General features: G+C 43.9%; 1 long non-coding RNA gene across 2 annotated transcripts; it reads left to right on the top strand.

Annotated features, from left to right (window-relative positions):
- The first annotated feature begins 14,691 nt into the window (after nt 1-14,691).
- On the top strand, nt 14,692-19,481 carry LOC119254717 (uncharacterized). Of its 2 annotated transcripts, none has more exons than XR_008553519.1 (4): nt 14,692-14,817; nt 17,397-17,492; nt 18,321-18,396; nt 18,495-19,481. It is a non-coding gene; the product is annotated as an uncharacterized LOC119254717 (long non-coding RNA). The 2 variants fall into 2 exon arrangements; XR_005127326.2 differs by having other exon boundaries at nt 18,167-18,396.
- The last annotated feature ends 3,736 nt before the right edge of the window (nt 19,482-23,217 follow it).

Genomic DNA, 23,217 nt, shown 5'->3' with positions numbered 1-23,217 from the left:
AAACTCCCTCCACCCTATAAACTTTTTGCCGCCATACGGGGCTTCACTAACCCCCACCATGGGTCCATGAGGTCTGCCTGAGTGCAATAAATTTTCCTCTCCCTTGAGAAATTCAGCCTGGCTTTCCTTTTCTTTACCACGCTGAATCTTTCAGTTAGCAAGTGCAAAGTAACTCAGCAGTTTTTTTTTTTTTTTTTTAAGGTGGACAAAGGGAGAGTCTAATTCCCCCACAGCTGGAAGGCAGCAGAGACATACCAATGATCTCAACACTGGAGAAAAAGTCCAGGCAGCTGCTTGTTGAGACAGGAGGCAGTTCCTCACCAACCAGCTGTAGTGGCTCCTTTACTTTTTAGTCCCCAGCATTTTACTTTTTGCCTTGACTGTGACCCAAGACAGTGGAGTAGGCATTGCCTGACCCATGATTATGAACACAAACGCAACAAGGACAACAGACACCAGGAACAAAACAAAGGGGGAAACTGCCCCCAGCGCTGCCCCACAGGGGTTACGGATAACCAATCAGAGGTCCCTGGGTAAAGACAAACACCAAAGTTTTAAGAATAACAAACACAAGAAACAACCAAAAACAAATTTTTCAAAAGGCCCCACAAAGGGGAATCTGCTCCCCCACAAAGAGTGAGGGCTTCCTATCAGGTGGCCTGGGGACATCTCCTGCTGTCCATGCCAGAGGCTTGACAGTATGTCCACTTAAGCCTCCCGGCTATCAAACAGATTCTCAGGTTTGCAAACAATTACAGCTTCCACAGGTACTGAGTACAAATAGCTTCTACAGGTACAGAGTACAAAAGATACAGGTACTCAGTACAAATACAGGTCTGCAGAACAGAAACAAATCTTACCTGGGCGAGTGTTGACACTCACCTGTCATGCACGCTTTAATGGCTCTCTTCAGCTGTTTGGTAGTTGGGGTCTGTGCTAGCTGACCCTGGACAAGCCCCCAAAATGTTGTGCCCAAGATCAGCAGACTCGGTGAGCATAGCCTCCAAGAATCCAAAGACAGCCGATGCAAACACAAAAGGGAGTTTATTACAGACTCGAGTCCGGGCTCACGGCACCTACCAACGCAGTGGCAGATATCGAGAGCCCCAAACAGAGGAAGCAGAGGTCTTAAATAGGGTCACAAGCAGGCACGAATTTTGAAACAAGCTGGCAATTACTCATTGGCTACTACAAAGGCATTTTGGCGTGCGCAGTTACAGTTTCAAATGGATTGGATGGTTAGAGACTCTGTCCCATTTACGGATAGGACTGCCCTCACTGGCGTCTGGGGGTGGTCTGCTTTTTCATCACCAAGTAGAGTGAGGGTTGTGACTGTTGAAACTATCTCTGGAATGCGGCTGTACAAGGACTAACATATCAAGGTGGAGGATATACAAAATGGCGAAACCTCGGCTAAGATTGGTTCCACAATTAGGAGATTGTGTATGTTAAGGTTTTAAGAGGAGAGAGAGAAGTATAGCAACGGCTAAGGGCCCTCAGTAACATGGACAGTCTTTGGGGCCAGCCATTGAATGTGAGGTTTACTAACAAGATAAGCAGCAGTAAAACACTTAGCAAATTATAGGGTTGTGACATGGGAATAAATTTTACCAGGGAAACAACCCATTTTTAGAGTATTGCTAGACTAGAAGGAATGTCAGTGGGAAGTTTGTTCCTAGCAGACGAGCTGTTTTAAATCCCATGTGTCCCTTGTTAAGGCCAACACACCAGAGGAGCCCTGAGGTGCTGCAGTAAGGCATATAGCCACAGACTCAGCAGGAGTGTTGACTTGCTATGTGTGTAAAGTAGCAAGCCCAGTGAAAACTGATGGAGGACAAGAATAGAAAAACTGGAAAGGAGGCCTCACAAGACTAAAACCTGACTCACACAAGGAGGTGGGGGTCGAGGGGAATAACATGACCTTAACCCAGCTATAGTGGTTGGGACCTTCAGGCACCAGGGCCTTATCACAAGGCAGGAGACCCAAGCAGGATCAGATGCTACAGGGAGTGGAGCAGAGGCTTGAGGGTAAAGATACAGAGATTGGGCCCACCCTGGAATCTCTGGTCCCTTCCTGGTTTTGCCTAGTTATCCAACATCAGCACAAACAGGCCACTCCATGGAGGAGTGACCCTCCCAAAGAGAAAAGACTATATCAATGCAGTCTCCATACAGGCTTGGGGCAGCCATCCCACTGCCTACCCGTGACGATACAGGTGCCTCTTTTCACCAGCTCTCTCCCGCTGCAGGGCAGCAGCCTCCTGCCTGCCTGTGATCTGTCAAGGCTGCCTGCCTACAACCATGCAGGCCTCTCTCAGCAAAACCTGTCCCTTCCCTTTTCCTAATAAACCTGCTCTTTAAATATAACTAATGTCTCTGTCTCGTGGAGAAACGTGCCTGGGGAACTCACCACTTGCTGCTGAAATGGCACCTCTGGGGATACCTTTCCCAGAGTGAATGCAAGGACCCCACGAACTCCACAAGACAACATCAAAAACTATTAGGTTTTGCTTGGTAGGGGCACCAAGTGTCATGAGCATGATCACTGTGAGGCTAGTCAGAATCTCAGAAAAGTTAGGTGAGCTTTAAAGTTAAGTAGAGTGAGGGACCGCAGTCCACTTTAAAATGTTAAGATTTTACCAGAGTAAAATCTATGATGACTCCAAGGTTTTCTATCCTCCAATGTTGAGGCAGAGCTGGTATTTAGAAAAGATGGCATCGGACCTTTTTCCAGCCCCAGGATGAGGACAATCCCAAGTGTTCAGAAGCATCAGTCCTGTAAGGCTGACAGGCCTCCTGGCCCCCTGGTACCTCTGTCTGCTGTGTACCCAGTAAAACACCAATAAAATCCTGAAAAGCCACTGAGGTTTCCAGGATTCCTCCTTCACCCATCTGCTCGAATAATAGAAAACCTGCACTGTGCCCATTCCTGCCACTACACTTTCCTTCCTCACAAAATATAAAAATGGCCTTAACAAAATCAAAGGACATTAAATCTGCTTACTGCTGCCCAAGGAAAAACCTGTCTATTTGCAGGACAAAGCATATTTTTGTTTGTTTGTTTGTTTTGTTTTTTAAATTTTATTTTTATATCCCCCATGCAATTGCACCCCCCTTATTTTGACCCCAATTCCCCCCCCCCCCATTAGTGTGTCTCTGGTTCATAGTTGTTTGTTGATTTTGATTTTTCCTTTCTTACAGTTATTCTTTTTCCTGGTCTCCTATTTAGGTTTTCTAGATTCCGGCTATGAGTGAGACCATCCGATATTTTCCTTTTTCTTTCTGGCTTATTTCGCTGATATGATCCCTTCCAGCTCCATCCATGTTGCTGCAAATTGCATGAGTTTATCTTTTTTGATTGCTGAGTAATATTCCATTGTGTATATGTACCACATCTTCTTGATCCAGTCATCTATTTTTGGGCATTTGGGTTGTTTCCAAAGCTTAGCTATTGTAAATAGTGCTGCTATAAACATAGGGGTGCAGGTGCTCTTTGGAATTACTGTTTCTGTGTCCTTTGGGTAAATCCCTAGGAGTGGAATTGCTGGATCATATGGAAGCTCTATCTTTAGTAGGTTGAGGAATCTCCACACAGCTCTCCATAGTGGTTGGACCAGTTTGCACTCCCACCAGCAGTGCAGGAGAGTTCCTTTGTCTCCACATCCTCGCCAACATTTGTTGTTGCTAGTTTTTTAATATGTGTCATCCTCACTGATGTGAGATGGTATCTCATTGTAGTTTTGATTTGCATTTCCCTGATTACAAGTGATGTTGAACATTTTTTCATATGCCTGTTGGCCATTTGCATTTCCTCTTCAGAGAAGTGTCTTTTTAGCTCTTCTGCCCATTTTTTTTTTCAAAGTGTGAAACAAACCAATTGATTTTAATATATTGGTATAGTATGGAGAACAGAGAAAGTTCATTGATATAGTTCCAGCTGCCATATTGCAAATATTGTTTAAGAAACTGACAATTGTTGAGTTTTGGAGTAATATTGTAGAATAATCACAATTATCCAAAAGGACTATTAAAATTTTCCTCCCTTTTCTAACTGTGTATCTTTCTGAGGCTGAATTTTCTTCATAAAATATACCAGAGCAAATTGAATGCAGAAACAGGTTTAAGACTAGTTTTCTTGTACTAAGTCAGGTATTGAAAAGATTTGCAAAAATAAAAGCATATTTATACTTTTCTTACTAAATGTTTCTGTTTTTGAAAATACAGTTTCATGGCATTATGGGTTTAATATTGTTTTTTTTAATATATTTTTTTGTTTTATTTATTTATTTATTTTAAATAATAAATTTTATTTTTATATTCCCCATACAATTGCAACCCCCCATTCTGACCCCAATCCCTCCCCTCCTGCCCCCCACCCCCCAAAAAGTGTCTCTGGTTCATAGTTTTTTGTTGATTTTGATTTTCACTTTCTTATAGTTATTCATTTTCCTGGTCCCTTATTTAAGTTTTCTAGATTCCTGCTATGAGTGAGACCATCCGGTACTTTTCTTTTTCTTTTTGGCTTATTTCGCTGAGCGTGATCCCTTCCAGCGCCATCCATGTTGCTGCAAATTGCATGTGTTTATCTTTTTTGAATGCTGAGTAATATTCCATGGTATATATGTACCACATCTTCTTGATCCAGTCATCTATTTTGGGGCATTTAGGCTGTTTCCAAAGCTTACCTATTGTAAACAGTGCTGCTATAAACATAGGGGTGCAGGTGTTCTTTGGAATTGATGTTTCTGTGTCCTTTGGGTAAATACCTAGGAGTGGAATTGCTGGATCATATGGAAGCTCTATCTTTAGTACGTCCAGAAATCTCCACACAGCTCTCCATAGTGGTTGGACCAGTTTGCACTCCCACCAGCAGTGCAGGAGAGTTCCTTTGTCTCCACATCCTCGCCAACATTTGTTGTTGCTAGTTTTTTTAATATGTGCCATTCTCACTGGTGTGAGATGGTATCTCATGGTAGTTTTGATTTGCATTTCCCTGATTACAAGTGATGTTGAACATTTTTTCATATGCCTGTTTGCGATTTGCATTTCCTGTTCAGAGAAGTTTCTTTTTAGCTCTTCTGCCCATTTTTTGTCTGGGTTATTTTCTTTGTTGTTGTTGAGTCTCATCAGCTCTTTGCAGATTTTTGTGATCAGTCCTTTATCATTAGTGTTGGGTGAAAAAATGTTCTCCCAGTTGGTGGGGTTTCTCTTTGTTTTTGTTATTGTCTCTTTTGCTGTACAGAAGCTCTTTAATTTGATGTAGTCCCATTTGTTTATCTTTGCCTTCACTGTCACTGCTTTGGGTGATGTGTCTGTAAAGATGTCTTTGATGTGCAAATCACGTAGTGTTTCGCCTATATTTCCTTCTATATATTTTATGGTTTCAGGTCTTATGTCTAGTTCTTTAATCCATTTTGAGTTGATTTTTGTGTATGGTGTGAGGTAGTGGTCAAGCTTCATTCTTTTGCATGTAGTGACCCAGTTTTCCCAGCACCATTTATTGAACAAACTTTCTTTGCTCCAATGCATAGTCTTTGCTCCTTTGTCAAAGATTAGTTGACCATAAATCTGTGGGTTTATTTCTGGATTTTCTTTTTTTTTTAAGATTTATTTATTTATTTATTTATACAAGCACTGGGTACAGTCAGAAGCGCGGGAGGGTGAGAGGATTCACCAGAGCCAGAGCAGGGAGCAGAGCAGGCAGAAGGACCGAAGCACACTGCTGAGAGGACCAGCGGGCAGCAGGAGAGGTCTGCGCGCCATGTGGGACCCTCCTCTGGTGGCCTGGGAGCAGCCGGGGATCAAACCCGCGCTGCAGAGGCTGCGGGCAGCTTTGCAACCCGGCGCTCAACTGCTGCGCCACCAGGGAGGCCCTATTTCTGGATTTTCTATTCGATTCCATTGGTCTGTGTATCTGTTCTTGTTCCAATACCATGCAGTTTTGATGATTATGGCTTTGTAGTATAGTTTGAAGTCTGGGAGTGTGATGCCTCCATTCCCTTCTCTTTTTTTCAGGAGAGCTTTGGCTATTCGGGGTTTTTGGTGATTCCATATGAATTTCATCAATAATTGTTCTATTTCTTTGAAGAATGACATTGAAATTTTGATTGGAATAGCATTGAATCTGTAGATTGCTTTTGGTAGGATGGCCATTTTAATAATGTTTATTCTTCCAATCCATGAGCAGGGGATGTCTTTCCATTTCTTTGTGTCTTCTTCTATTTCTTTTAACAGTGTTTTATAGTTTTCTTTGTATAGGTCCTTTACCTCTTTTGTTAGATTTATTCCCAAGTATTTGATTTTTTTTGTTTCAATAATAAAAGGGATGGCTTTTTTGATTTCTTCTTCTTCAGATTTATTGTTTGTGTATAGGGAGGCTACTGACTTTTGCGTGTTGATTTTGTATCCTGCCACTTTACTGAACTGATTGATTAGTTGAATTAGTTTTTCTGTGGAGTTTTTGGGGTTCTCTATATATATTATCATATCATCTGCAAATAGTGACAGTTTGACTTCTTCTTTTCCTATTTGGATTACTTGTATGTCTTTCTCTTGTCTTATTGCTCTGGCTAGGACTTCCAGTATTATATTGAAAAGCAGTGGTGAGAGTGGACATCCTTGTCTTGTTCCAGATCTTAATGGAATTGCTTTCAGCTTTTCACCATTGAGAATGATACTGGCTGTTGGCTTGTCATAGATGGCCTTTATGATGTTGAGGTATGTTCCTTGTATCCCAAGAATTTCAAGGGCTTTTATCATGAATGGGTGTTGCACTTTGTCGAAAGCTTTCTCAGCATCTATTGATATTATCATATGGTTTTTATATTTCTTTTTGTTGATGTGTTGGATAACGTTGATTGATTTTCGGATGTTAAACCATCCTGTGTCCCTGGAATGAATCCTACTTGGTCGTGGTGAATTATCTTATGGATACATTGTTGGATTCTGATAGCTAAAATTTTATTGAGGATTTTTGCATCAGTGTTCATTAGGGAGATTGGCCTTTAGTTTTCCTTTTTTGTGTTGTCCTTGTTCGGTTTTGGTATTAGTGTAATGTTGGCTTCATAGAACGTGTTTGGTATTGTCCCTTCCTTCTCAATTTTTTGGAAGAGTTTGTGAAGGATAGGCACTGATTCGTCTCTGAATGTTTGGTAGAATTCATTTGTAAATCCATCAGGTCCTGGGCTTTTATTTTTGGGGAGGTTTTTGATTACCATTTCAATTTCGCTGCTTGTAATTGGTCTGTTTAGGTGTTCTATTTCTTCTTTATCTATCTTTGGGTGATTGTAGAGTTGTAGGAATTTGTCCATCTCCTCTAGATTGTTGAACTTGTTTCCATATAACTGTTCATAGTAGTTACTGATTATTCTTTTGATTTCTGCTGTGTCCGTTGTGATTTCTCCTCTTTCATTTGTGATCCTGTATATTTGTGCTTTCTCCCTTTTTTCCTTTGTGAGCCTGGCTAGGGGTTTATCTATTTTATTGATTTTTTCAAAGAACCAGCTCTTGGTTTCATTGATCTTTGGGATTGTTTTTTTTTTTTTGTTTTTTTTTTTTTTTTTTTTTAAGATTTATTTTTATTTATTTATACAAGCACTGGGTACAGTCAGAAGCGCGGGAGGGTGAGAGAATCCACCAGAGCCAGAGCGGGGAGCAGAGCAGGCAGAAGGATCGAAGTACACTGCTGAGAGGAGCAGCGGGTGGCAGGAGAGGTCTGTGCGCCATGTGGGACCCTCCTCCGATGTCTGGGGAGCAGCCGGGGATCGAACCAGCGCTGCAGAGGCTGTGGGCAGCTTCGCAACCCAGCGCTCAACCGCTAAGCCACCGGGGAGGCCCTGGGATTGTTTTTTTTTAGTTTCAATTTCATTTATTTCTGCTTTGGTTTTTATTATTTCTTTTCTTCTACTGGTTTTGGGGTTTTTTTGTTGTTCTTTTTCTAGATCTTGGAGCTTCGAGATTAGGTTGTTTCTTTGAGTTCTTTCTTGTTTCTTGATGTGAGCTTCTATTGCTATATATTTTCCTCTTATTACTGCTTTTGCTGCATCCCATACATTTAGGATATTGGTGTCCTCCTAGTCATTCAATTCAAAGAATTTTTTAATTTCTTCTTTGATCTCCTCATTAGTCCAGTGGTCTTCCAGTAGTGTGGTTTTTAATCTCCATGAGGTAGGAAAGTTCCTTGCCTTCTTTTTATGGTTTATTTCTAGTTTGATGCCTTCATGGTCAGAAAAGATGGTTGATATGATTTCAATCTTGGTGTATCTGTTGATGTTTGTCTTGTGCCCCAGTATGTGATCGATTCTGGAGAATGATCCGTGTGTGCTTGAGAAAAATGTGTACTCCGTTTTTTTGGGGTTTAGTGTTCTATAGATGTCTGTTAAGCCCAAATGCTCTAGGTCCTTATTTAGAGCTTTGGTTTCTTTACTTATTTTTTGTCTTGTTGATCTATCCATTGTCGATAGTGGTGTGTTGAAGTCTCCCACTACTTATGTGTTTTCTCTGATGTCTGTTTTCAGAGAGGACATCAGTTGTCTGATATATTTTGGTGCTCCTTCGTTTGGTGAGTATATGTTAATGAGTGTTATTTCTTCTTGAAGTATTGTCCCCTTGATCATAATGTCTCTTTTTATTTTTTTGAGTTTGAAGTCTGTTTTATCTGATATAAGTATAGCTGTTCCTGCTTTCTTTTTTGGTCCATTTGCTTGTAGGATTGTTTTCCATCCTTTAACTTTGAGCCTATTTTTATCTTTTGTAGCTAAATGTGTTTCCTGGAGACAGCAAAAGGTTGGGTTTTGTTTCTTAATCCAGGCTGCAACTCTGTGTCTTTTTATTGAAGAGTTTAGTCCATTTACATTTAGAGTTAATATTGATATGTTAGCATCTGTATTTGCCATTGTGTTTGTCTTTCCTTTGATTTTATTTATTTATTCTTTTAATAACTTTTTTTTTTTGGCCTTCTTTCGTTGTTATTCGTCCCTCTGAGGTTCTGGCTTTAGGACTCCTTGTAGTATTTTTTGGGGGTTTAGTTGTAATGAAATTCCGGAGTTTCTGTTTGTCTGGGAAGGTCCTTATTCTTTCTTCATAGAGGAAGGAGAGCTTTGCGGGATAGAGTATTCTTGGTTGGCATCTGTTTTCTTGGAGTCTGTTGACTATGTCCTTCCACTCTCTCCTTGCCCGTAGTGTTTCTTCAGAGAAGTCTGATGTCAGCCTGATTGGCTTTCCTTTGAATGTTATCTGTTTCTTCCCTCTTATCAGCTTCATTATTTTTTCCTTGTCCTGGATTCTTGGGAGCTTTACTATTATGTGTCTTGCTGTATTTTTCCTTTCGTTGTGGAATTTTGGTGTTCTTCTTGCTTCTTGTATATCAATTTTCAGCTCCTTCTTCACATTTGGGAAGTTCTCTTCAATTATCTCTTTGAATATTTTCTCTGTTCCTACATCTCTCTCCTCTCCTTCTGGTATTCCTATAACTCTTATATTTCCTTTCCTCATGGAGTCAGATAGTTCCCGAAGTCTTTCTTTGTTCTTCTTCCTTCGTACTTCTCTTTCCTTTTCTGTTTTGGTTCTTTTTATTTCTGTGTCTTCAAGAGTACTTATTCGTTCTTTCATTTCATCTATTCTGCTTTCATTGCTTTTCCCAGAGTTCTTTAGTTCCTCCATTAATTCTTTGATCTCCTGCATTTCTTTTACTTTCCTCTTTAGGGACTCAATTTCATTCTTCTGACCATTGTTTTCCCTCTTTAGGGACTCAATTTCCTTCTTCTGATCATTGTTTTCCTTTATGACTTCTGTCACTTTTTTAATCATGGCAATTTTAAATTCTCTTTCTGGAAGGCTCAGAAGTTCTTCCAAGTTACTGTCGTTGCAATCTGGGGGCTGGTTTTATTTTTGTGGTGTGCTTTTTCCCTGAGGAGTTGCTAGGTTGCGTGTGGTTCTTCTACTCCCTACTGTCTGTTTTCTAATTTGTAGTATGCATTGGGACACTGTGTTGCTGGGACTGGCCGGCATCTTGGGTGAGCTTCTCTGCTCCCCTCTAGCTCCTCCAGGAGCCATCTGTCAGTTTCAAGCAGTCTTTACTGAAGAAAGGTCCCTGTTCTAAAATGCCAATGTGGGGACACACTCCCCTGTGTGCCTGGTCTGCTCCGGCGGTTGGTTCCCACTCCCCCTCTGGGCTTGGACTGCAGGCCAGAGGGTCTGGCATGGGCGAACTTCCCCCGCTCACCTCTGGCTCCTGAGGGAGCCTTCTTCTTCTGCCCAATTTTTGACTGGATTATTTTCTTTGTTTTTGCTGAGTCTCATCAGCTCTTTGTAGATTTTTGTGATCAGTCCTTTATCATTAGTGTTGGGTGCAAAAATTTTTTCCCAGTCGGTGGGGTTTCTCTTTGTTTTTGTTATTGTCTCTTTTGCTGAGCAGAAGCTCTTTTATTTGATGTAGTCCCAGCTGTTGATCTTTGCCTTCACTATCACTGCTTTGGGTGATGTGTCTGTAAAGATGTGTTTTATGTGCATATCACGTAGTGTTTCACCTATATTTCCTTCTATGTATTTTATGGTTTCAGGTCTTATGTCTAGTTCTTTAATCCATTTTGAGTTGTTTTTTGTGCATGGTGTGAGGTAGTAGTCGAGCTTCATTCTTTTGCATGTAGCGACCCAGTTTTCCCAGCACCATTTATTGAACAAACTTTCTTTACTTCAATGCATATTCTTTGCTCCTTTGTCAAAGATTAGTTGACCATAAATCTGTGCGTTTATTTCTGGGTTTTCTATTTGGTTCCATTGGTCTGTGTAGGACAAAGCATATGTTTTGGTAACTTAATTTCTGGTCCTCTGCAATCTACAGATCGGACTACCACTTTTCCCCAAATTCCACCTCCCTTTATCACCTGAGGGAAACCAAGGCCAGTGTTAACAATGTTGTCCTTGGTCCTGGGATGTTTATTATTCCCAGTGGAATTACATTCCTCTAGTTGTCCTTCTCTCTGAAGCCTTCCGAAACTCTTCAGAGGTCCCCTCCTGCAATGTCCCTAAAACTGCCTAATTACCCTAACTTGCCCTATGTCTCAGTATCCTCCACCAGCCGCCAACCTTGAAAGGAGAAAAAACAGAAGCATCCAGCAGCAATCTCCAGGGAAGGAAGAGAAGCTGAAGACCTCCATCAGAGACTGGGCTCTTGTCTGGTTCTGACGTTGCCTGAAAGGAGCAGCACAGGCCCTGAGGCTAGTATTGCAAAGAGCTGTTTGTTGTTGGTGTAGGCCAACAACTCACAAGGAGCTGTGAACATGGGGTTTCCCTGACACTGCCTCTGGGGGACAAGTAGTGACCATCACTACTGGCCAGTGATAGCCAGGTCTGTTGATAGGTGACCGGCACTCTGCTTATGTCTGTACTCGTGGTGGACGCTATCTGGGGTGAGATAGCCGGCCACTTGTGGCTACAATTAGCTCTTTATTTGCCCAGTTTGTAAAATAAATCCCATTGTTGTTCCCTGAGGCTGAGGTATGTTGCATTTGTGCATGCAGGTGAGAATCCATAGACAGTGACCTGTCCTCAATTGGGCACTGTCCTTTCATTGACTATAACCCCTATTGTGCAGGTATTGCTGTAGCCCGATGGCCCTTGGCTTCTGCCTTCTGGCTGCTCTCTTGTCCAGACCTGCTCTGTTTCACTAAGTTTGTTGCAGCACTATTCATAACAGCCAGGCCAGGGAAACATCCCATAAATACCCAGTGACAAGTGAGTGGGTTTAGAAGATGTGGTATATGATGAAATAGTACTCAGTTATAAAAGTAAGTGAAGGGACTCCCTGGTGGCACGAGGGGTTAAGCAATGCACTAGGAAGTAATCTGCAGTCTCTGCAGCACAGGTTTGATGCCCAGCCGGCCAGGGAGCTACCCACAGGGAGCAGCAGACCTCTCCTGACTCACCTGCTGCTCCCCTCAGGAGTGTATTTTGTCAGTCTGCCTGTTCTGTTCCCTACTCTGTCTCTGGTGAGTCCTCTCACTCCCCTGCCCTGCACATCTGGCCTGTATCCCGGTTCTTGTATGCATAAATTAATAAATCTTTAAAAAAAAAACTTATGGATCTTTAAAAAAAAATAAAAGTAAGTGAAATATTGCCATTTGAAACAAAGGATGGAACTGGAGAGGATTATGCTAAATTAAATAAGACAGAAGGAGAAAGACAAATACTGATTGATTTCACTCACACATAGAATACAGAGATACAAAACAAAACAAAGACAAAACCAAATCAACACAAACTCAGAAATATGACTACAGAATTGAGGCTACTAGAGGGGGAAGAAGGGACTGGGGACAAACTGGGGAGGGGTCCATGGGTCTGTGGTGAAGAGCTAGAGGTGTTTTGCTGCAGCGTGTGCTGTGGTGACAAACATCTGGGGAGGTGTGAACCTATTCCCTAAATCACATACACTGTTCTAAACCAGGTTACTTTAAGAATAATTTTTTTAAAAAAAAAAATAACATGTTTCTGAGTCGAGTCAAAACGCCTCTATAGGACAGCCTGTTTTCTGTCAATTCCTATCCATTGATAGGGCCCACTGTGGCCTCACCTCATAGGAACTAGAGCCAAATGTGACACACATTTTGTTTCAGCTCTGCCAACACGTTAGAGAGCCCACTGAGGCGGCTGCTTCCTGGTGGGCCTCATCTTCCCGTCTAGCCTACAGCAGTCAAGTTTTCCTCTAATGTTATAAAACAGCACAGCTGTTAGTATAGATCTCTGTGCCTGATCTACTCTGGAGGATTTTAGAATTCTCAGTCTCAAGGGGAACCAGCGTTTCGTGAATTCTTTCCACGAGTGCCCTCCATACATGTCAGCTTCTTTGGCCCTCTTTGGTTCTTTGGCAGAACCCTAGTTGGGGATGTTTGTTCTCATTTCATAGTAAGGAAGTTACTAGCAAAGAGGTTAAGACACTTGCTTAAAGCAACAGCGAAAAGTGACAGGAGCAGGATTGGAATGGAGGCCTATCTGAGCCCAAGGCAGCGCTCACAGCACAAGCCTCATACAAACCTGGACTCGCTTTTCCTCCAGCCCCAAGGGTGGAGGACACCTGCTATTGTTTGGAGAGTTAAAGGGAAGGGGCTTACTCAGCCTAACCCAGGGTTTTCAAGGGTCTCATGCTTGCATTTCTGTGGTCTCTGAGGTATGAGGGCAGAGGACTGTCTCAGAGGAAACAGGACTTAAATACTTCCCTGGAAGCACAACTATGCACATACAGAAGTGAAACTCACAGGGTACATTCTGCCTGTGACATTCAGGATTTTTCAGTCTTGGTTCTATTGCCATTTTGGAATAGATTCTTCTTTGCCAGGGGGTCAGCTTGTAGGATGTTCAGCAGTACCCCAGGCCTCCACCTACGAGATGCACTGTCCCAGGACTGACAGCTGAAATGCCTGTAGATACTGCCAGTGTCACCTGGGGTCAAAATCACTCCCCATAAGAAACTATGTATCATTCAACAGGCAAAGGGCTATTGGAACTTCAGAAAAAGAAGGTCAGCAAAGACCAGAACCTCTCCCCAAAGAGGTAACCCTGCACCTGAATGGCAGGATGATCTGGAGGGTGCAGGGAGGGAATATTGGACCTCGGCTCCCGCAAAGATCTTGGTTATGATGTACCAAGGAGATAAATGTGTCATCAGTCATTCACCCTCCCTGTTCAGCAACCTCGAGATGGACATTTTTAGACTGGGTGGAGCTCGGATCCAAAGTCCTCGAGGTCCAGGAAGGTATCCGTCATCTCAGCCCAGAAGAAAATGACTCACTTCTCATTATGCTTTCTAACTATAATCAATTTGAACCCACCTAGAGGCTCTTCCAAAGCAACAGGAGGGGAAAATAGGGACACAAAATATAAGAGCCACTTTCTACTCTCTGGATTACTGTGGGCAATTCAGTGAGTAAATCTGTCTTTGGCCCTGGCATTTAAACCTACAACACTGGTCATAAACAGGGAACCTCTGCTCTGGAATCATCATTGATGGCATCCTGGTGACTAATTTGATTGTTCTGGGAAGGTTACAGTAGTGAAAAATGAAAGCAAAACTTAACTATGTGGCAATTCATTATGAAGCAAAAATATATTATTGAGCAAATGAAATAATAAAGATTCCAGCAGAACTTCCAGCCCAGGTGCAATGAACACTCCATTGCAGACATCATCAACAAATTTGCTTCCTTACAGCTCCTTCCTGTCAAGATTCATGGCCAGGGCCTCAGCACCCTTATCTACAAGGTCGGGCAGCCAGCCAAGCTGGTTTGTCTCTCCAAGGCCATTCCCGAATGCCTGCATCTTTCCCCCCTTGCCTTGCTGCCTTGTCTGGGGACTTTGCCGCAAATGGTTGTGCCTGCTGGAAAACGATGTTATCCATGTAGCATGTTATCCATGTTATCCATGGACACAGTTGTGTATAAGAGGTGCTCTTGGTCTTTAAACTGGTGCTCAGTTTAAAGCTGACGGGGCTCCCCAGGTCTGGGGCCTCATGCACATGTAATTAAACTTTTTCCTGCCCTCACCATTCCTGAAGTACCGCTTGTTCTTCCTCTGCCTGGGTAAAAAGTAGAATTTATTTCTACAACATTTTGGTGCGTGGGCCGGGAACAACAAGCGCGTTGGCCCCTTGAGCCATGGGCTTAGGAGGATGCGTGGTGGGGGAGGGCAAGGAGAGCCAGGAGCTCCGCTGAGGACTTTCAGGATCTCTTGCTTGGTTGCTCCTGCCCAGCCCCCACGATGCCTTCCAGGCCTGGCTTCCAAAGGGCTGAGTGAGGCCAGGACTTGGTGCCGATGTCGGATCAGGTGAGGTCCCGGGACCCTGGCTGCCATGTGGCCTACCCAGAGAGGCAGAAGGAGAGGCTGGTCACCTCTCAGGGAGACCTTGAGGGTCTCATTTTGGTTTTGGTAGGGAACCTTGGAACTCCCACAAAGGGAGGGATGGTTATAACCTTTGGGGTGTGTGTGTGAGAGAGAGTGCTGTGTGTGTGAAATCTCCACAGCTGCAGCTGCGGAGATAGATTGGGCTTTGCATGTGGTTCTGTCGACAAGTCGTATGGCTGAAAGGTGACTGGACTTGTCAAAAATCTCTGAGAGAGGAAGGCGAGGAAAGCTGAGACGAGAGAACTCGAGGGGCGCGGCGGGGAGACCGGCCCGGGCTCCACGACGGGCCAGCCGGGCCGGGGGGCGGCCCGCGCAGCACAGACCAGGGTGGTCTTTCTTGTGCCAGCGACAGCGTGAGAAAAGGACAGTTTGATAACGCAGAACCTCACTGAGAAGGTGTGCCAGAAATACGCTGAATTCTGAGAAATAAGGAACCGCTGTTGTGCAGTTCTGTCCCTCTCCCGTCTCGCTCTGTGTCTTCAAGAGTACTTATTCGTTCTTCCATTTCATCTATTCTGCTTTCATTGCTTTTCCCAGAGTTCTTTAGTTCCTCCATTAATTCTTTGATCTCCTGCGTTTCTTTTGCTTCCCTCTTTAGGGACTCAATTTCCTTTTTCAGATCATTGTTTTCCTTTATGAGTTCTGTCATTTTTTTAATCATGGCAATTTTAAATTCTCTTTCTGGAAGGCTCAGAAGTTCTTCCAAGTTACTGTCGTTGCAATCTGGGGGGTGGTTTTCTTTTTGTGGTGCGCTTTTTTCCTGAGGAGTTGTTAGGTTGCGTGTGGTTCTTCTACTCCCTGCTGTCTGTTTTCTAATTTGTCGTATGCATTGGGACACTGTGTTGCTGGGACTGGCCGGCATCTTGGGTGAGCTTCTCCGCTCCCCTCTGGCTCCTCCAGGGGCCATCTGTCTATTTCAAGGGGTCTTTACTGAAGAAAGGTCCCTGTTCTAAAATGCCTATGTGGGGACACACTCCCCTGTGTGCTTGGTCTGCCCCAGCGGTTGGTTCCCGCTCCCCCTCTGGGCTTGGACTGCAGGCCAGAAGGGGCCTGGCGTGGGCGAGCTTCCCCGCTCACCTCTGGCTCCTGAGGAAGCCTTCTGCAGGCAGTCTTTACTGAAGAAATGTCCCTGTTCTAAAATGGCGATGGGGGGCGCACTCCCTGCGCGTCCGTCTTGGACACACTCTTCTGCGTGCCCGGTCTGCCCTGGCTGTGGGTGCCCGCTCCCCCTGTGGGCTCAGACTACTGGTCGGAAGGGGCCTGGTGTGGGCTAACTTCCCAGCTGGCCACTGGGTTCTCCAGGAGCCTCTGCTGGTTTCAAGTCCCTAGGTGGCGCCAGAGATCTCTCCTGGAGCCCTTGGGGAGCTGATTTTTTCCACCCTGTGGGACAGGGAACAGAGCGGGAATGGTAGGGTAAACCTCAACGGCTTTGGGGTGCTGTGTCTGCCTTGTGCCCCACCATCGTGGAGAACCCACGCCCTGAATTTCATGCCCCGGGTCTCAGTTCCAAAGCCCTCAGGTCCAGGACACGGGCTGTAGCCCAGTTCAGTGTCCGCAAAGATGGAGTCTTTTGCACCCCGCTCCCGTGCCTGGGTACCTGGTTCCTGATTACTCAGTGAGGGGCTTTCACCTCAGTGAGGGCCCCCGCGCGTCTCCCCACAAGCCTAGGTCACAGGCGCGAGGACCTGGGCAGCCGCCATCCGCGTTTGCTTTTCAAGCGTGCCACTTTTCCGCGCAAGCTTACCGGCGGGCCCAGGGCTGTGTGCGGGTCTCCAGAGTCTCTTTGTTCTCTAATGGCGCCTGGAGCCGTTCGCTCACTGCCGGGCAAATCCTGCAGGGTTCTCCACAGCTCCAGTTCTCCACAGCTCCAGTTCCTTTCCACTCACAGTCCCGCTTGCTGCGTAGTTTGTTCTTGTTGGTTGTTTTAGTTTGTTGTTTTCCTCCTCTCTGCTGGTCGGAGAGTGCCGCCTCTGTGGGTGGGGGAGGGGAGCAGGGTTCTGCGCTTTCCTCCCTTCTGGTCCTCTTTTATGGCCACTTTCTTCTTCGGGTAGTTTGCTGGAGTCGTCCGTTTATCTTCCGTGTCCCAGTTCTCACTGGGACCTGCTGCTTTTCCTCCCTATTAACTTTTTTTAATGGGAGATCTTACTCGCAGCGTCTCCTCGCCGCCATGTTGCTCCGCCCTCTCCAGCTCTTGGTTCTTAATATGTGTTGAAAGTTGGTTTTAGATTTCCTAGTCATTTATCTTTTGACTTTGCTAATGGTTTTTGCCAAGCATACATTTTAATTTTTATTATTTTTGTTTTCATTTTCAGACAGCTAAATTTTGCACTCTTCTCCTTTATGGCTTTTGGTTTTTCATTTACTGGTGAAAAGTTCTTTCCCTCCATAGTTATTAAGAAATTCTTAGTTTGGACTTTTGTTTGCTGTTTTGGTTGTTCACATAAATAATGTCATATCATTTTATAGTATTCTGTGACTATTTCTTTCACTTCACTGTATAGTCTCCACATCCTTCCATGTGAGAGTTAAAGTGACTGTGTGCTGCACCATGGTGCTGATGTCCAGTGATTCATCATCCACTAAAAGTGGACTTTCAGGTGAGTCACAGTTTTCAGTATTACAAGCAACTTGGTGGGACAAATATGGTTTGTCCTAGTGAGTTGTGGGTCTCACAACTAGGGTGAGCAGCTTAGAATGTACTTGTTTCTTCACTGGCAGGGCCCCCTAGTGGTTCAGAACAGGAAGAAGAGTAAGACTTGGAGACCTGGCTTCTGTGACATAGTGAAATGGCCTTAATTCAATCCCTTCCTTTCGTACATGGGGAAACCGAGAATCTTAACAGGCTGACAGCTTGCCCCAGCTCACCAAGCACAATAAACCCAGGATTAAGTCCAGAACCCAGGGCTCTGCAGCCTTCCCACCATCAGTGTTGACCTCTTACACCCAGTGTAAGAAGAGCAGGCAGCAGCCCAAGCCATGCTGCCACTCCTGGCTCTGTGGTGCTGGCAGGAATTTGATTTGTGTGCGGCAAAGCCTCATATGCACCTGCAGCCTGGCTTGCTGCCTGTTCCTTTGTGCCCCCTCCCCACTCCAAACATGCCTGGTTCTAGAACCCTAACCTCCTTGCCAAGTGGTGCTGCCAGGTGCCTACTCACAGAATAGACCTTTGACCCCTTTTCTGAGCAGGGGTTATTGGGAGCAAGGGGAGGAGTGGGGGGAATGCTAAAAACTTAAGAGCCGGAGCAGCAGACTCACTCAGACATTTATTCAGGGGACAAACTTGGGTTCCTGCTTCTGATCTCCTACTCATCTCTTCATACGCTGCTGTCGTCTCTGGGGCTGCCTGCCTGGATTTGAGCTGCTGTGATCACCTCCTGCTGCCATAAATTATGTCCTGATTTCCTGATTCATCGCTTTTGCTGCAGGCTTTCATTGCAGGGACAACACCATTGTTTGTGAGCAACTTTTAGTTGGAACTTTGCTATATGGACACTATCTGGGGTAAGACTTGCTTCCTTAGAATCTCTCTCTCCTCCCCCACCCCCAATTTCTTCCCTGTAAATAAATCCTGTTTTTTTTTTGTTACCCTTGGTGTTTAGGTGTGTCCTGAGATTGTAAGTGTGCAGGTGAGGACCCATCTTCTGTGACACTCGCCCACATTTGCCGGATTTCAGCCTGGTACTCAGTGAGGGACCAAAGCCCTGTGGCTGACCAGGAACATCCCAAGGCTCCGCAACTTGTGCCGACCACTGGAAGTACACTGCAACTGTTGGACACATAGCAGGATTTTTTAGTCTCTAATTTAGGGTTATTTATGAGTTAGACTTGGGTTCAGCCCTCAGTTTAGGAGGCTCTACTTCTTCTGCTTCTCTTTCTCCTCCTCTTCCTTCTGTTTTGTTCTAGGTTTTGGTTTTGTGGATCTGATAAGGTCTGGTGTATCCAAGTTCATTTTTGTTTTTAATATTCTGTAGGTATTCATTTGTGCCTGGTTTTACAGACTCTAATTTAGGATTTTTACTTCTGGAGGGTTTTGGGTGTGTGTGTGTGTGTGTGTGTATTTTCTATAGTTTCCTTTTTGATTCCAGGGTTGTTGAGCTTTTACTTTAATTGAGAGTCTGCAAGAACAAATTCTGGCTGCCTTCCATAAATTAGATTTAGAATAGGCAGAGGGCCATTGGATGACACAAAGCAAAGGGGATCAACCTTCCCCTCACCCTGATAGTTGTAGCAAGGAGGCACAGAGAGAGGGTGACCAATATTTACTGGTGATCTTGAATCCATCAGGGGAGAATCCCTTCTGAGAGGGCAGCATCCCTTCTGGGAAGGCTGTATCGGCCTTGCCTTCTCTCTCCCCCTGAATAGGACTGGAATGATTTCTCCTTCTTGTACCAACCAGGGCACCTAATTTGACCACAGGAGCAACCCTGGGGTAGGACAGTTCCCTTTTCACCAATTTCCTATAGGTGGATTGAACAAATAGGGCCAGCCTGCTGGATATTATTGTTCATACAGTTTCTTTTCCACCAGGAAGCTACCTAATTAGAAAAATTCTGTGTCTTTGTACTGGCAGGATCTTGGCTCTTTTTTTTTTAATCTTCCATTGCACTACTTGGGAAGATATACAATCCATATTAAATGCATTATTAATGTCCAATGACAAGGAATAGTTTTTAGGGAAGGTAGTGAAGAGGTTCATCATTTCTACCAGGAGGATCTAGAAACTCCAGAACCAAAAGAAGCCATTCCAAAGGTAAACCCTAACTGGAACCCCAATGATAGGGGAATGGAAAGGTTAGAACATCACAAGAGGTATTTATTAGTATGACTGAGGACGAAAATTTCTAAGAAAAAAATGTTTTCGAAAGATACTGGAGCAAATAGGCCAATGATGATTCCTCTGAATTTCTTGAAAAGATTGTCCAAACTTTTAGTTCCTACACAGATGTGAATCTTGATAGTCCAGAAAATGATTAACATAACATTCCTAAGCAGAGTACCCTGGGTAAGAAGGAAATTAACCAAAGTAGAAGGTGCTGTAGAGATGAGTCCTTCCCTATTAGTGGATATAGCTTTTAGGGCTTATAATGCAAGAGAAGAAAGGAGATCTAGGCTTGCAATGGTATTTGCAGGGAGAGAAGACACAATAAGGTTTATTTAGACAGAAGGGAGAAGGAACATGGAGAAAAAGCAGGAGAAGAAAACCTTTAAGGAAGAATCAGTGTGGATAGTATAAGGATAAAGACATTGGAATGACAGGTATCCCAGGCTGGGAGCAAGAACAGGGAGAAGGGGTGATAATGTGGAAAGAAAGAAAAGGAAGCAGATGCCATTATAGAATGAGGATTTGGGCAAGCATTTCAGGGTAGAATACGGGTAAAGTGAAAGGAATGAAGAAACAAAGAGGGAGGAGTGAAGGCAATTGGTAGTCCAGAATGAGGGTCCAGATGAGGAATAGTGGGGGCCAAGGGCCCCCAAACTGAAAAAACCCATTATGATAAACCTCTTGGAGGCCCAGGTAACCCTTAATGTGGGGAGATCTCTTGGTTGACTTTTTGGTGGACTGGAGTGTCCATTTGGTTCTAAATTCTAAATTAGCTTGGGTCACCAAGAGATTGGTACCAATCACTAGGGTTAAGGGAAGGCCACAACAAAAAGCTTTCCTACAAACTCTGGAATGCCAATTTGGTAATACAAACCTCTGGTATAGTATTCCACATGGAAGAATGTTCAATTTCCCCCCTTGGACATGATCTCCTTAGCAAACTGAAGGCACAGATTATTTTCTCACCCCAAGATCAGAGGCTGCACTTACATGTACTCCTAGAACATGCCTTGCAATGCCACATGGCTCTCACTCAGGTGCTCCACTGAAAGGTGAAGTGCTGTTTCTAGAAATCTATGGAAGGTAAATAAAATGGTTTGGGCTGATGGGACTCCAGGACATGCCAAAAATGCAGACTCAGTAAAAATAAAATTGTTGGAAGGAAGAAGAACCCCAAGGAGAAAGCAGTAGCCACTAAAAAAACAAGACCTTGAGGGAAATGCGGCCAGTATTACAGAAGTTTCTCCAATCTGGCCTTATTTGGCCATGTTGTCCCCTCCCCGCACCCCACTCCCCACTGCCAACACTTGGGAATTTACCATTAAATCAACCCCACACAAATGAGTACCACTTGAGAGTCATTGATGAAATTGTCCAGGACATACATCCAACTACACCAAATCCTCATACCTTGCTAAATGTCATACCTGGGAGTTTTGGCTTGTTCTCTATAATGTATTTAAAGGATGGTTTTTTCCAGCATTCCAGTAGATGCTCAGTATCAGCAGCTTTTTGCCTGCTAATTGTAGCACCCTGAGTTCAAGAGCATTCTACAATACCGCTGGGCTGTGCTTCTGCAGAATTCTCTGGCTGTTTTAGGGGAAATAATAGGAATATCAGAAAAATTCAACTAAAATAGGGTGTCCTTGTACAGTAAGTGATGAACTATGAATTGCCAGCCCTAACTATCAATCTTGTCTGGGGAATACTATGTTGTTTTTGAAACACTTAGCAGAGTATGGCCACAAGTTGTCATCCCAAAAGGCAAAGATTTGCAAGGAAAAAGTAACATACTTGGGATTTTAAGTTAAGAAAGGCAAATGAAGCTGCACAACTGGGAGACAACAGGTGATTTAACTCATGTCCCCAGCAATCAAAAGCAATTTTATGGATTTTTGAGGAAAGCTGGGTTATGTAGAACTTGGAAACCCAATTTTGGGTCATAGCAAAACTTTTTGAAGCTCTCGAAGCTCTGGACTCCAAACCTTTGTTTGGACTCCTAAGTGCCAATGAGCCTTTGATGAAATAGAGAAGGTTGATTGAAATACCAGCTTCAGGGCTTTCAAACTCAATGTGGAGGAAATACTGGGAGTTTGGCTGGGACTGCTAATCCAATCATTAGGACCAGAAGTGTAGCCCATTGTATACCTGTCTAAACATCTGGACCATACCACTAAGGATGACCACCGTGTTAGCTGGCTGTAGCTGCCACTTGTGACATCCTGCATGAAGCAGAAATAGTGACACTAGTTACAGCCATCACTGTGTCTGTGCCACTTCAAGTTTTGACTTCATTAGTACAACAGCATATAACATACACCGTATAACACTACGCCCAGAGGCCCTAGTCTACCTGGTGGTGAAACATGTACAGGAGGGAGCCCACAGTGGAGAGATGACTTGCTGGGGTCTTTGTGTCCATATTCAAAGGTCTTCTGTTTGAACAGTGGCTCAATGAATCAACTAAGATTGTCATTACATGCCAAGAATAACCCCAAGACTGAATTATACTCTAAAACTACTGGGATTCAATATTGGGGCAAGTGCCCATTTGAAGACTGGCAAGTGAACTTCACTCCAAAGCCCAGAACCACTGGCAACTATAAGCATCTGCTGATTTTTGTAGATACCTTCTCAGGATCAGTGGAAGCATTCCTCCCCCAGGACAGAGAAGTCTTAAAAGTTTGCCAAACATTGGCTGAAAGAAACAATTCTTTGCTTTGGGTTGCGAAAATATATTCATACTGATAATGGACCTGCATTTGTCTCAGAAGTCATTCATAATGTAAGTACTGACTTAAAGATTACTTGGAAGTGACATATTGCCTACAGATGGTAATCTACTGTTAGTTTTAACAAAATGAGCCATACCCTGAAAAAGACCCTGGCAAATCAATGTCAAGAAGCCCATTTGCATCAGGATTAGGTATTGTCTATCACCCTCCTTTGGACATGAGTGTCTCCTAGAAGTGGTCTATGTGTAAGTCCCTTTGAAATTGTCTTTGGAAGACCATTCCAGACTTCAATTTTTTTTAATTTTTAAAAAAGATTTATTTATTTATCCATATAAGAGCTGGGGTACAAGCCGGAGGTATGGAGGGTGAGAGAATTCGCCAGAGACAGAGTGGGGAGCAGAACAGGCAGATCGATTGAAACACACTGCTGAGAGGAGCAGCAGGTGAGTCAGGAGAGGTCTGCCATGCCATGTGGGTAGCTCCCTGGCTGGTGATGGAACTCATGCTGCAGTGGCTGCGGACAACTTCACAGGTTGTGTCCTAACACCTTGCACCACCAAGGAGGCCCCAGACTTCAATTTTGAACACCACACTAAGCATAAAATAAGAATGAAGGATCAACTGTACACAAAAGATATCCAGGAGATTTTAGGTGTAATTAATAACTTTGTACTCTCTAGGACGTCTTGGCCTCCAGATGAATCACTTTTAGGTAATAGTGATCAGGTCTTACTCAAGACCTGGCAGAGTAGAGCTTACCAAGTC

Source organism: Talpa occidentalis, unplaced genomic scaffold, assembly GCF_014898055.3.
Source record: "Talpa occidentalis isolate TD23 unplaced genomic scaffold, MPIMG_talOcc4v2.1 talOcc4.3, whole genome shotgun sequence".
In the NCBI taxonomy this organism is placed as follows: Eukaryota; Metazoa; Chordata; class Mammalia; order Eulipotyphla; family Talpidae; genus Talpa; species Talpa occidentalis.
Note: the sequence above shows the minus strand (reverse complement) of the source record. Positions and strands in the feature narration are given on the sequence as shown.